This window comes from Sorex araneus, chromosome 7, assembly GCF_027595985.1.
Source record: "Sorex araneus isolate mSorAra2 chromosome 7, mSorAra2.pri, whole genome shotgun sequence".
Classification (NCBI taxonomy): Eukaryota; Metazoa; Chordata; class Mammalia; order Eulipotyphla; family Soricidae; genus Sorex; species Sorex araneus.
In genome coordinates, this window is record NC_073308.1 from 57899575 (window position 1) to 57911986 (window position 12412).

Consider the following 12412-nt stretch of genomic DNA (forward strand, 5'->3'; position numbering starts at 1 on the left):
TAGTTACTATGTCTTTAATTACTCTATCATTTGATATTCCAAGGGTTGGGCATAACACTTCCAAAAAAGATCTATGCTTTCTAATTTTTTTCCTTTTTGGGCTTTAGGCCACACCTGACCGTGTTCAGAACTTACTCCTGACTCTCTGCTCAGAGATCCTTCTGGCGGGCTGGGGGGGTGGGGGACACATAGAAGGGTCCAGAGATGGAACCAGGGTTGGCCACACGCAAGGCAAGAGCCTTACCTGCTGGATTATCACTCCAGGCCCCCAAAAGATCAATGCTTAATCTCTAAAATTTTATGAATTCAAATCATGGCTTTGGTAAATTCTGGAACTTCAATCCAAATTGTAAATGAAAGTCCTCTCTGAAAACATGACTGTAGTGTTCCAGCTGCTCATACTTTCTCTGGGCTTCATAAATCAGCATACTTTTTTTCCCTTTAGGATTGGGAAATCTACATAGATATTAAAGCTTATCTCCAAAATCCTTATTTGTAATTCTGAATCCATGTATGCCTATTAGCGCATTTCAAAGTGAGTATCAACCGAACCAGCCCAAGTAGTTTGACCTTATTTCCTTTAATACTTTTCTTTCTTTTCTTTGTGGTACTGTCAATGTTGTACACCCCCAAAACTCTGGACAGGCTGGGAAGGTATCTACAAAAAATTGCTCAGCTTGGACTGGGGATTTGGTGGGAAGGGCTGGAGCGCAGGTCTGGCATACTTAGCCCCAGATTCCACTTCTGGGCCCCCGCATGGCCTCCTGAGCACTTCAGCTGGTGAAACTCCAGTGACCCCCATCAGTACTAGGTAGGACACCCCCACCAAAGTACTCAGCTTTGCTTATGACTAGAGGAGCACAAATCAAAAGCACAAAGAGACATCACCTTATACCAGTGGGAATGACTGAAACAATAATTATTGTTTCTCCAAAAACAGAAATTGTTGGAAAGGGTGTAGAGAAAAAATGAACTCATGAACAGTGTTAATGGGAAAGTAAATGGGTGCAGCCTTATGTAATTACAAAAGGGCAGCAGTGCTCCATCTCTCCTGCCGCCCGAGTTCGATAGTGTCATGCCTCTGCCCCCACCCCAGGGAGGTAGATGGTGAAGGGCAGGCGAAGGAAGGAAGGAGGGCCAGGGCTGGTTGGTTTCAGTTGCAGTTTTTTTCATTTATTTATTTATTTATTTATTTATTTTTGCTTTTTGGGTCACACCCGGTGATTCACAGGGGTTACTCCTGGCTCTGCACTCAGGAATTACCCTTGGCGGTGCTCAGGGGACCATATGGGATACTGGGATTTGAACCCAGGTCGGCCACTTGCAAGGCAAACGCCTTACCCGCTGTGCTATCGCTCCAGCCCCCTCAGTTGAAGTTTATTCCATTCCTATCTCCATTCTCCTCTGATTCTCCTCCTGCTTCTCCCTCCCCCATACTACTTCATTCTTCTTCCCTATTTCTCATCAATCTCCTTATGCCTCTCTCATTGTCCTTCCCCTCTGGCCCCCCTTCTGCTTCTCTCTCGGGCCCCTCTGCTTCTCTCTTTCCCGAGTCCCTCTCACTCTCACTTCTGACTCTGTCTCTTACTTCTGACTCTGACCCCCTCCACTCTTACAGTCTTAGTTTATATAGCAATCATATAGGGTGGTAATACAAAGGTGGGTTGAACATTAACAAATCAACAAAGAAAGGTAAAATTACTCCTTCAGGAGATTAACTCAAGGACAAAAATCTCATCTAAGGAGATTACTCCAGATTACTAGGAGATCTGCTCAAGTATGGGATCCAAAGGAGGGTGTGTTGCTTTCTTCTTTCCTCAGCTAGTAATCCACTTAAGTAGTTGTAGTAAATCTACTTCAAATATTTCTAGCAATGTCATTCTGTATGAGCACAGTAAGAGATATATCAAACTTAAAGCTTGGTTCTTCCTGAGGACCTCTCACTATATATTCCAGATCACAGTCCTTAGGCCAGGTTAGTCTTCCTAAGTCCAGCAGGGTCCTAGTCTTGTCATTACTTTTGGATCATGACAGCATTTGTTCATGATCATGCCCCCAACTTATAGTTGAGTATTGTGGCGCTTTGGCCTGGCCCATTTTGATGCCAGGGTAGCTCACAGCTTGCCCTGGGTCCATTCAGTCCCTCATTGGGATCCTGCTTTTGGTCTGCTAGGAACTAAGGGCAACTGAGTCAAAAAAGCAGATGCCCAGGAGTATATATTATTGGAGTCAATTGACTCCCAAGTTACAAAGCATAATATTAACTGTCTTCTTGTGTCCATACAGAAAGAACATTGCTTTAAAGTAAACTATGCAAAACACAGAGAAAAGCAATATTTAACTTACAATACAAGTTCAATGCCCTAGAAGGATCTTACATATCAGATTAACAGAATCTAATTAGGGGAAAACGTGATTAACTTGTTGGGGAGGAGAGTACAGAAAAGAGTTTACGATAAACAGAGGAATGGGAGTGACTCGGAGCAGTGTGGTGGGTGTAACCAGAAACTTAAGTTCTCTGCAGCAAGGCTGAAAGGACAAACCCAATGTTATATCCTACACAGCCTCTATGCAAAACAGTATGGAAATGCTTTAGAAAATGAAAATGGAAACTCCATTTAGCAGTCCCATGTCTAGGCATTTTTTGGAAGAAATGAAAACATTAATTTGATTAACTATGTGCAAATATGAATCCCCATGTTCATAGCAGCACTATTCACAACAGGCTAAACATGGAATCAATCCAACACTCTCTGACAGATGACTGGACAAAGAAGCAGTGAGATATATACATGCGTTATATATATCAACAGACACCACTTGGCTATTCAAAAGATGAAATCGTGTCTTCTGAGACAATGTGGATGGAACTTGAGGTGATTATGCTGAATGAAATAAATAACAAAGTAAAGCAAGTTATGGGGTGGTTTCATATATGAAATATAATAACCCAAGCAAATGAACTGGCAAAAAGCAATCAAAACATCTTTTGGACTTTGAAAAATACGGTAGTTACCAGAGAGAAAGGTGGGTGGCAGGGAGGTTAGGAGTGATTTGATTACAAATTTGACTGTGGAACTTTGCTCGTGGGTGCGGTGAGCTATACACACAGAGGATGTGAAGCTGCACTATTCCCAACGTTTTACAACATCATACGCCACAGATAAATCAATAAAATGTGACAAATAAAAAGATTGAAAACAGGGAGGGAAAGTATAGCTTGTAAGGAGCTTGCTTGCATGCAGCATATCTGGATTTGATACCCAGCATCCCATATGGTCCCTGAGCCCCATCGATTAGGAGCGATCCCAGAGTACCGAGCCAGGAGTAAGACCTGAGCACTGCTGGGGGTGACCTTGCAAGCATCCCCTTCTGCTCCCCAAATTGAAAACAAATCTAAAAAGTAGTTTTGCTCTCTAGTCAAAAGGCTTCCAAAATAACATGTGTTCGGCATACCAGCTTCATATTGTATGCAAATATTTGAATTGTCACCCACCCTCCTTTCTTCGGGGTGAAACACCGAAGTACTCTGATTCTTCTTTTTAAAATCTTTAATGAAAAAAGAAAACAAGGTGGCTGCAGGCACTCATTTACACAATAGTTTGTTGACTTGCTGAATTTGGGGGCCCCAGCAAAGTCATTTTGGTATAGAGCAATTTAAAATAATTGCTTTTTCTAAAGAGAAGGGAAATGAGGCGGCCTGGTGGATCAGTCTGTTGAGCAATATGTCTCCATATGTCAGCTCGCTGCTCTCCACAACACCTGCCGGAGTCCCCATCAGGGACACAGACCGATGAGATCACTGCCGCAAGCTATAGATCTCAGGCAAGTTAACCGGCCTGCTTTGCTTGGTAATGAGGAGAGCGTCTCTGGAAAATGGGAAATTGGAATCTGTCACCTCTCGGCACACTGATGAGTGATTGCTATTGTTTTGCATCTCTGTAGGGTAAGCACAGTTTATTAACTATTCTTCAGCCCTGAGAGTTGACTGTCATTCTTATTTCGTAGGCAAGAGTCCGAGAAGTGTGTTGTGAGCTGTAAGTGCTGAAATCAATGTGATGTGGACCACTTTCTGCGGAGCCTGAGGAAGCCAGCCTTACCTGCTCTGAGCAAAATGCAGTGATGGGGTGGTTTTCAAGGTGATTCTGACTACATCATCAATCAGAATGCCCTTGGGGAGGGTCTTAAACATTGCTTTATCCCTTGGAGTGACTTTGCTTCCTGAAATCCTGCAGTCAAAATACCAATGCTACTGTAGCACAAAAAGGATTCAACAATGGCTATTTTTTTAGGAGTTAATTGTTGATGAATTGTTGTCAGAATTCTCTCAGAAAATCATTTTTACTTAACAGAAGTAAGTTTCCAAGTTGTTACTCCTTACTTGATTCTAGTAGATTCTCTCCCGCCCCTTCTTGTTTTGTTTCATTTTGAAGTGAGTTGGGAGTGCTAGGGATAAAATCTAGGGCCTTGTGCATGTGAGGTTTGGATTCTATCACTGAACTACACTTTAAGCTACTATTTAAAGAAAAGCAAGTTTTTAAAGCTACTTCTTTAAGAAAAGCAAGTTCTGTTAAGAAAAAAAATGAATAAACTAATATTCTTATTGAGGAAAAAAACCTTGGAAATTATGCAGTTGGTAAAAAGCTTAGAAAGAGGTCCAAACTACTATTTCATTTAAACTTACTAGGTAATATTTATAGAAGTCCTATTAGTTGGGAAGAAAATACCCATCTTGAGGCCGGGGCGATATCGGTGCGCGCTCTGCTGAGATTCGACCCGAGTGGCCACATGTTTATTTGTGTGGCCGCTCTGCTGCTGATGACCACGATCCAGAGGCCAGCTAGACTACTTTTGGTACCAGCAACTGCTTCCACCAATGTCTCTAGACTGTGAACTAAGCCAGAGCCCCGTGCTGCCCCAGGAAGGGAAATGATGCAATTTCTAACATAAATCTCACTGGACTTAACTACTAAAGTACTAAAATGCAGAAATCCTAAACCGACTTCATATCTCTTCACTCTCAGCAATGGAAAACTAACTATCAAATGCTTCCTTGTCAGCAGGGCTCTTTTTTTGAGGGGAAACTCCAACAACAATAGTGAATATTGTGTTGAAATATGGAATGAAATCAAGGTAAAGAGAAAATGAAGTGAAACTTATCAGCTACGCAAAGTGGGGGTGGGGGGTGGGGGGTGGGGGGGAGGGAGGTATACTGGGTTTTTTGGTGGTGGAATATGGGCACTGGTGAAGGGATGGCTGTTCGAGCAGTGTATAACTGAGATAAGCCTGGAAACTGTAACCTTCCACATGATGATGGCGGGAGATCGAGGGCGGGGAAGTACCGGTCTCCGCCCACATCGGACACTTAAAGAGAGTGCAGCCACGTGGGCTTCCCCACTTCGCCGCGCCCGCAGGAGGACAAGGGAGGAGGACAAGGGAGCTTTCCCACTTCCGCCAGTGCGGGGGGCCCGATATTTCTCTAGGTTTTCCCATCTTATGAGCACCATAAAAGGGTAAAAGATTGTAGTGATAGAATTTCAGGCAGAATTTTCCCTGGTCTTTATACAGAAACCCAAATGTCATCTTAGTATCAGCAATATGTAATGGTTCCTTCTTAATGGGTCGGACTTTTGTGGGAGATCCTAACAAGAATAGTAAGTCTTTTGTTGAAATATTGAAAGCAATCAAAGTGGTAGCCATCTCTCTAGACTGAACTAAACTATATCCCCAAGCCGGCTGAGAAGAAATATCCTATCTCGGGAAGAAACGCGGCGTTGTGTCAAACATAGTGTGATGTCCATTAAGCAAACAGACCTGGTGGCGTGGGAATGGGATAAAAGGGGAAAAGTTATGTACATGGAACAGCGGGACGCTGGTGGAATCTCGAGCCGGAGCTGATACCAGCGCAAGATTTTTGGTTCCAGAAACTGCTTGTAGACACTCTACTAGACTATCAACTAAGCCAGAGCCCCACGCCGGCTGATGACGGGAAATAACCATCCTCTTCGGTTTTTTTTCCCTTTGTCAGACAGCGTGGCGATTACTAAACAGGCGTGAACTCAGTGGCGCGGGGCAAGGGGGAAAAAGAAAAGTTATGTAACAAACAGCGGGACTTAATATCTCTATATTCTTAGCAATGGAGAACTATCAAATGCCTCCTTGGCAATAGGACTGTCTTTTTCTTTTTTGGGGGAAACCCCAGCAACGGTAGTGAGTTGTGTGTTGAAACATGGAATGTAATCGAGATAATGAAGTGAAACTTATCACGTACAAGGGTGGGGACTGGGGAGGTGGGAGGGGGCGGCAGATATACTGGGGGGGTTGGTGATGGAAGATGGGCACTGGTGAAGGGAAGGGTGTTTGAGTATTATATAACTGACATAATCCTGAGAACAATGTAACCCTCCACTTGGTGATTCAATAAAAAATAAAATAAATAAAATTAAATTAAATTAAAAAAAATTAAAGAAAATAACCATCTTATGATTAAATAGTACTCACTGTATCACACTGTCATCCTATTGCTCATTAATTTGCTTGAGCGGGCACCAGTAACGCCTCCATTGTGAGACTTGTTGTTACTGTTTTTGGCATATCGAATACACCACGGGTAGCTTGCCGGGCTCTCTGAGAGGGGTGGAGAAATCGAACCCGAGTCATCTGCGTGCAAGGCAAATGCCCTAGCCGCTGGATTAAATAGTACTACAGAAAGTTTTTGTTTATTGAAATAGCGATAATTTATATGTCTCCCTATGTTTTAGGAATAGACTTCTGGGTCTCTTCAAAGTACATGTTAAGACACACCGGCAATCAAGCATCACCATCCAGTAACCACCATCCATTGGACACCCTTCCCTCTTGCAAACCACTTCTCCCCACCCCACACCCTTTGACAACCAGAGCTCTGCTGTTCTGTCCAGTGGCTGGTTTTTGTAGGTTTTGTCTGTTTAGTGCTCTGAGTCTCTGTCTGATAGTGAGATCTACTGACATTGGTCTTTGTCCTTTCTCTTCTCGGTCACTTAGCATGACCCTCTCCGAGTCCATTTAGATTAGAGCAAAAAGCAAACTTTCAGTTTTTCTAATGGAAAAAAGGCAAGAGGGTGTTTGAAATGGATCATTAGCCTGCCACTGTGTAATATCTTCTTTATCTACTTATCTGTTTTTCATCTGCCTTTGGGTACTTGAGGTTGTTTCCATATCTTAACTATTATAATAGTATTCCAATAAATATTGGTGGTCAAATATCTTTTTGTTTTGTTTTGTTTTGTTTTGTTTGCAGGTCACACCCTGCAGTGCTCAGGGCTTACTCCTGGCTCTGTGCTCAGGGGTCACTACTAGCAGGCTTGGGGAACGATTTGGGGTGCAGGAGATTGAATCTTGGTCAGGCACATGTAAGGTAAATGTCCTCCCCACTGTACTATTGCTCTGGCCCTATATATCTTTTTTTTTAAATTTTATTCTTTAATTAGTGAATCACCATGAGGGTACAGATACAGATTCACACATGTTAGAACTTGTTTTTCCCTCATACAATGTTCACAAACACATCCCTCCACCAGTGCCCGTTCTCCATCACCAATACCCAGTATCCCTCCCCCCCCATCCTATCTCCCCCCCACCCCACCCTGCCTCTGTGGCAGGGTACTCCCTTTTGATCTCTCTCTCTCTCTCTCCAATTGGGTGTTGTCGTTTGCAATAGGGGTATTGAGTAGGCCCTATATATCTTTTTAAATTAATGTTTATGTATTCTTCACATAGACATATCAGAGTAGAATTATTGGATCATATGGTAGATAAATTTTAATTATTTTGAGAAATTTCCAAGCTGTTTTCCATAAAGAGGGAACCACTATACCCTTACTCCTTACCCTCAGCCACAGTATATAAGGGTTCTTATTTCTCCACACCCTGGTCAAGTCAACACTTGTGAAACTTTGTCTTTAAACTACTTTAAACTACTTAGTGGGTCTTGGTCAGCAAGAAGTAACAGTGGAAGCAGGAATTAAAAACGAGGGAACAATTTGTATATTAAGTGGATCAACATGGAGAGTATCATGTTAAGTGAAATGAGTCAGAAAGAGAGGGACAGACATAGAAAGATTGCACTCATCTGTGGAATGTAACAGAATGGGAGACTAACACCTAAGAATGGCAGAGATAAGGTCCAGGAGGCTTGCCCCATGTCTTGGAAGCTGGCCTCACATGCTGGGGGGAAAGGCAGCTCAGATAAAGAAGGGAACACCAAGTAAAGGGTTTCAGGAGGACCTGGTGGGGTTGGGAGATACAAGCCGAAAGTAGACTATAGACTGAACACGATGGCCTCTCAATACCTCTATCACAAACCACAACACCCAAAAGGAGAGAGAGAACGAAAGGGAATGCCCTGCCATAGAGGTGGGGTGTGGGGGTGTGAGGGATGGGATGGGGTGGTGGGGGAGGGGTCCTGGGATCATTGGTGGTAAATGGGCATTGGTGGAGGGATGGGTACTCGGCCATTATATGACTGAAATGGAAACACAAGCATTTGTAAGTATGCAACTGTACCTCACAGTGATTCACTAATTAAAAACAAAAACAAAAACAAAAACCCAAGGGAACAAGAGCCAGAAAGATCATATAGGGGGTAAGGTGACCTTTTATACAGCCAACACTGGCTCAAATTTTGACACCACATATGGTCTCTCCACGCTCTGCCAGAATGGATCCCTGAGCACAGAGGAAGGAGTACAGCTGAATGTGTCACCCCATACCCCCCTCACACACACACACACACACACAAACACACAAAGAGAAAATATCAGAGAATACCTCACACTGCACATGTAAATAGGGTATCATGAAACTATTGATCCAGATGCTTGTATTGGCATGCTTAATGTGCTGTGTCTCTGTGTGTAGTGGCAGAATATCAAATGCACTTTTGGAATGGGTCAGAAAAGTTTGAAAATCACTGCATTTACATTGAAGTACAGAGGGATGAAAGGAACCAGATTCTTTGTGGTGATTTAGCAGGTTTCCTATCTCTTGGGATGTGACACCCACTGAGTAGATTTCATGGCCCATTGTATAACAATTAGATAGTTTCCACAGTCAGGATTTATTTCCCTCTGCTTTATAGCCAGAATTCCACTTCCCCCGCCGCTGTTGTTAGACCAACTCTTTGCTGTAAAAGTAACCTGTGTTCTTAGCCCTCATCCAGAGGACTGTTCTTGTACATTTCAGTAAATTTAGGCTACCTCTCAATTGTACCCCAAAACACATCCATATAAGGTTCTGACAAGCATCATTGTGCTTCATTTGCATAGACTTCTCTTAATCTTTTTTACAAAGAGTGCTCTTTCTTTTCCCCAAAACATTTTATCCAAAGAGAAAACTGAAGGCAACAAACTGAAAAAAAAATCATCACAGCATTGCAAAAAATGTTACCCTAAAATGAATCAGTCCAAATGTCCAGCAGACGTGGCAGTAATTCCTTGCCGAGCTGTGATAATGTGCCTCTTCTTTGCACTGGGAATACAGATGATGAGCTAAGAAAGGCTCTGGGACAAACACAAACTGGCTTTGGCGCTATTCAGGGAATATGGAAGGTTCTTAATGCTACCCTAATAAATGTCCATAAACTAAGTGTCTTTGAAAAATAAAACACACACACATATATATTTTTTTCCTATTTATTTTTCTGCAGATTTGGAGCTTAGAAATCTGACATGGAACTCATTGAGCTAACATAAAAATCGTACCCATTTCCTTGCTTTTTGCCTTTTAGACCGTGTCTGTTTTGGGGTCACACATGGCTGTGCTTAGGGCTTGTTCCTTGCCTGTGCTCAGCGATCACTTCTGGTGCTTAGGAAACATATGGGGTGCCAGGAATGGAGCCAGAGTTGACCCCATGCAAGTTCATTGTCTTAAACCCTGTGTGATCTCTCTGGCCTCTCTTTGCCTTCTCCAATTTCCAGGCCCCTGGAGTTGTTTTCCTCGTGGTCTCTTCAGAATGAAACTGACAGATCGTTTGGCTTCCCCCTGTCCTTCCTGGGCTCGGATCTTCTTGCCTCCTTCATGATATAGTTTTTTGGGGCCACACCAAGTAACCTAGTAGTGCTCAGGGCTTACTCCTGGCTCTATGCTCAGGAATTCCTCCTGTTGGTGCTTGGGAGACCATATGTAGTACTGGGATTGATTGCATTTGCGTCAACCATGTGCAAGGCAAGAGCCTTAACCTTTGTATTAGCTCTCTGGCCCCTTTGCCTTGATTTTTTTTAATTGAGTTTTATTTATTTATTTATTTTGCTTTTGGGGCAATGCACAGTGGTTCCTCCTGGCTCTGCACTCAGGAATTTCTCCTAGCAGTGCTCAGGGGAGCATATGGGATGCTGGGAATTGAACCTGGGTTGGCCGCGTGCAAGGCCTTAAGTATTTGTCTCATATTATGCTACTTTATATTCCACAAATGAGTGCAGTCATTCTATGTCTATCCCTCTCTTTCTGACTAGTTTCACTTAGCATGATATTCTCCAAGTCCATCCACTTATATGTGAATTTCATGATTTCATCTTTTCTAACAGCTGCATAGTATTCCACTGTGTAGATGTCCCAAAGTTTCTTTAACCAGCCATCTGTTCTCAGGCACTTGGGTGTTTTCCAGATTCTGGCTATTGTGAGCAGTGCTGTGATAAACATACCAGTGCAGATGTCATTTCTACTGTGTTTTTTTTTTTTGCATCTCCGGGATATATTCTGGGCTGCTAATTATTATTGGGCAGCTAGGGCAAAGTCCTACTGTGGGAAGTGTGAGGATAGTCTAAGGGTCAGGGAAGAATGCTTCTTTTTTGCTTCCAGTTGTGAATATGGCTTCACTGTTGGTGATCAGTGCCAGACTGCTGGAATCATTTTTTCTGGGTACCTGTGACCTTTAAGTGCTGGCAGCCACAGTCGCTCTGTACATTGTTTAGTGTTGCTTGCTTTTTCTCATGGGCTGGGCATGCTCAGAAACAAGCTGTCACCTCTCTGGCTGCTGGCAGTAGCTTTCCCCTAAGTGACCTCTATCCGCGCCCCACTCTGGAGGTCTCTAGGATTTGGGTTTTAATGCACATCTACCGTACTGTGTTTAATGTGACTGTTACTTTTAAGCTTTCCCTGTTCTGTTTGGATTGGAGACCAGGGCTTAAATGAAGGAAAAAAAAACAGTGACTAAAGCCCACAGATGAAACCAGGGATAAAACCACGGAAGAGAGGCTGTAGAGCTTTCAAGGAGATCTAGAGGATAAAGCCCACAGCAAAAACTCAGAAGCCAGATTTATACATAAAGGAAAGGATCAGAGATTAAGGAAAAAAAAACCCATGGAGGCTGAGGGGAAACATAGACGCTTGCAGACAAGGGAGACTGTATTTGATGAAAATGTGGGAATGTGGGAATGTCACCGACACACCCCATCGAGCTGGATTTGCTCGAGAGACCACTCCATGCCTACTGGTCAGGGCAGACATCACTGACCATGCCTGCTGTCCTCAGGCCTAGAAATTATTCATGGAATGCCAAGGGATTATGGACTTGTGAAAATTTCACTTCTCTTTCTTTCTTTCTTTCTCTCTCCTCTTCATTTTTTCATTTGTATTCATTACAAAGAGTTCTGGGGAATAAGGAGTTAGTGAGTGGATATATATATGTATACACGCATATACATATATATGTATATATATGCGTGTATACACATATATGTATATGTATATATGTATATGTGTATATGTGTGTATGTGTATATATATATACTGGGTCTTTGGGTCACACCCAGTGATGCTCAGGGGTTACTCCTGGCTCTGCACTCAGGAATCACTCCTGGCAGTGCTCAGGGGACCATATGGGATGCCAGGGATCGAGCCCAGGTCAGCTGCGTGCAGGGCAAACGCCCTACCTGCTGTACTATTGCTCCGGCCCCAGTGAGTGGCAGAGAAAGTGGAGGTGAACCCAAGTTTAGGAATCAGTTTCTAGAATCAGTTTTTACTATCCTCTCTGCAGGGTTGGCAATCCAGGTTTTGGGAGTCAGAGAAAAGAGGGAAATCCTTTTTTAATTTTTTGGCTTTTAGACCACACCTGGCCATGCTAAGGGGTGACTCCTAGCTCTGCACTCATAGATCACTCCTGGAGGGCTCGGGGGCCATAGGGGATGGCGGGGAACGAACTCGGGTCAGGCACATGCAAGGAAGGCAAACACCCTCTAGTCCTGGGTGAGGAGGTTGTGTGTGTGGGTCTGCGGGGAAACCTTGGACGGAAGAGACTCTCCTAAGACCTGAGGACTCTAAAGTCCTCAATTTTCAAGCCTGTGATTTCTCAAAACATAGTTCTTCCCTCAGGATTAGCTTGGACTGCAATCTGAAAACATCTTTGAAAGTATTAGGCATTGACTCATTCCTTGTA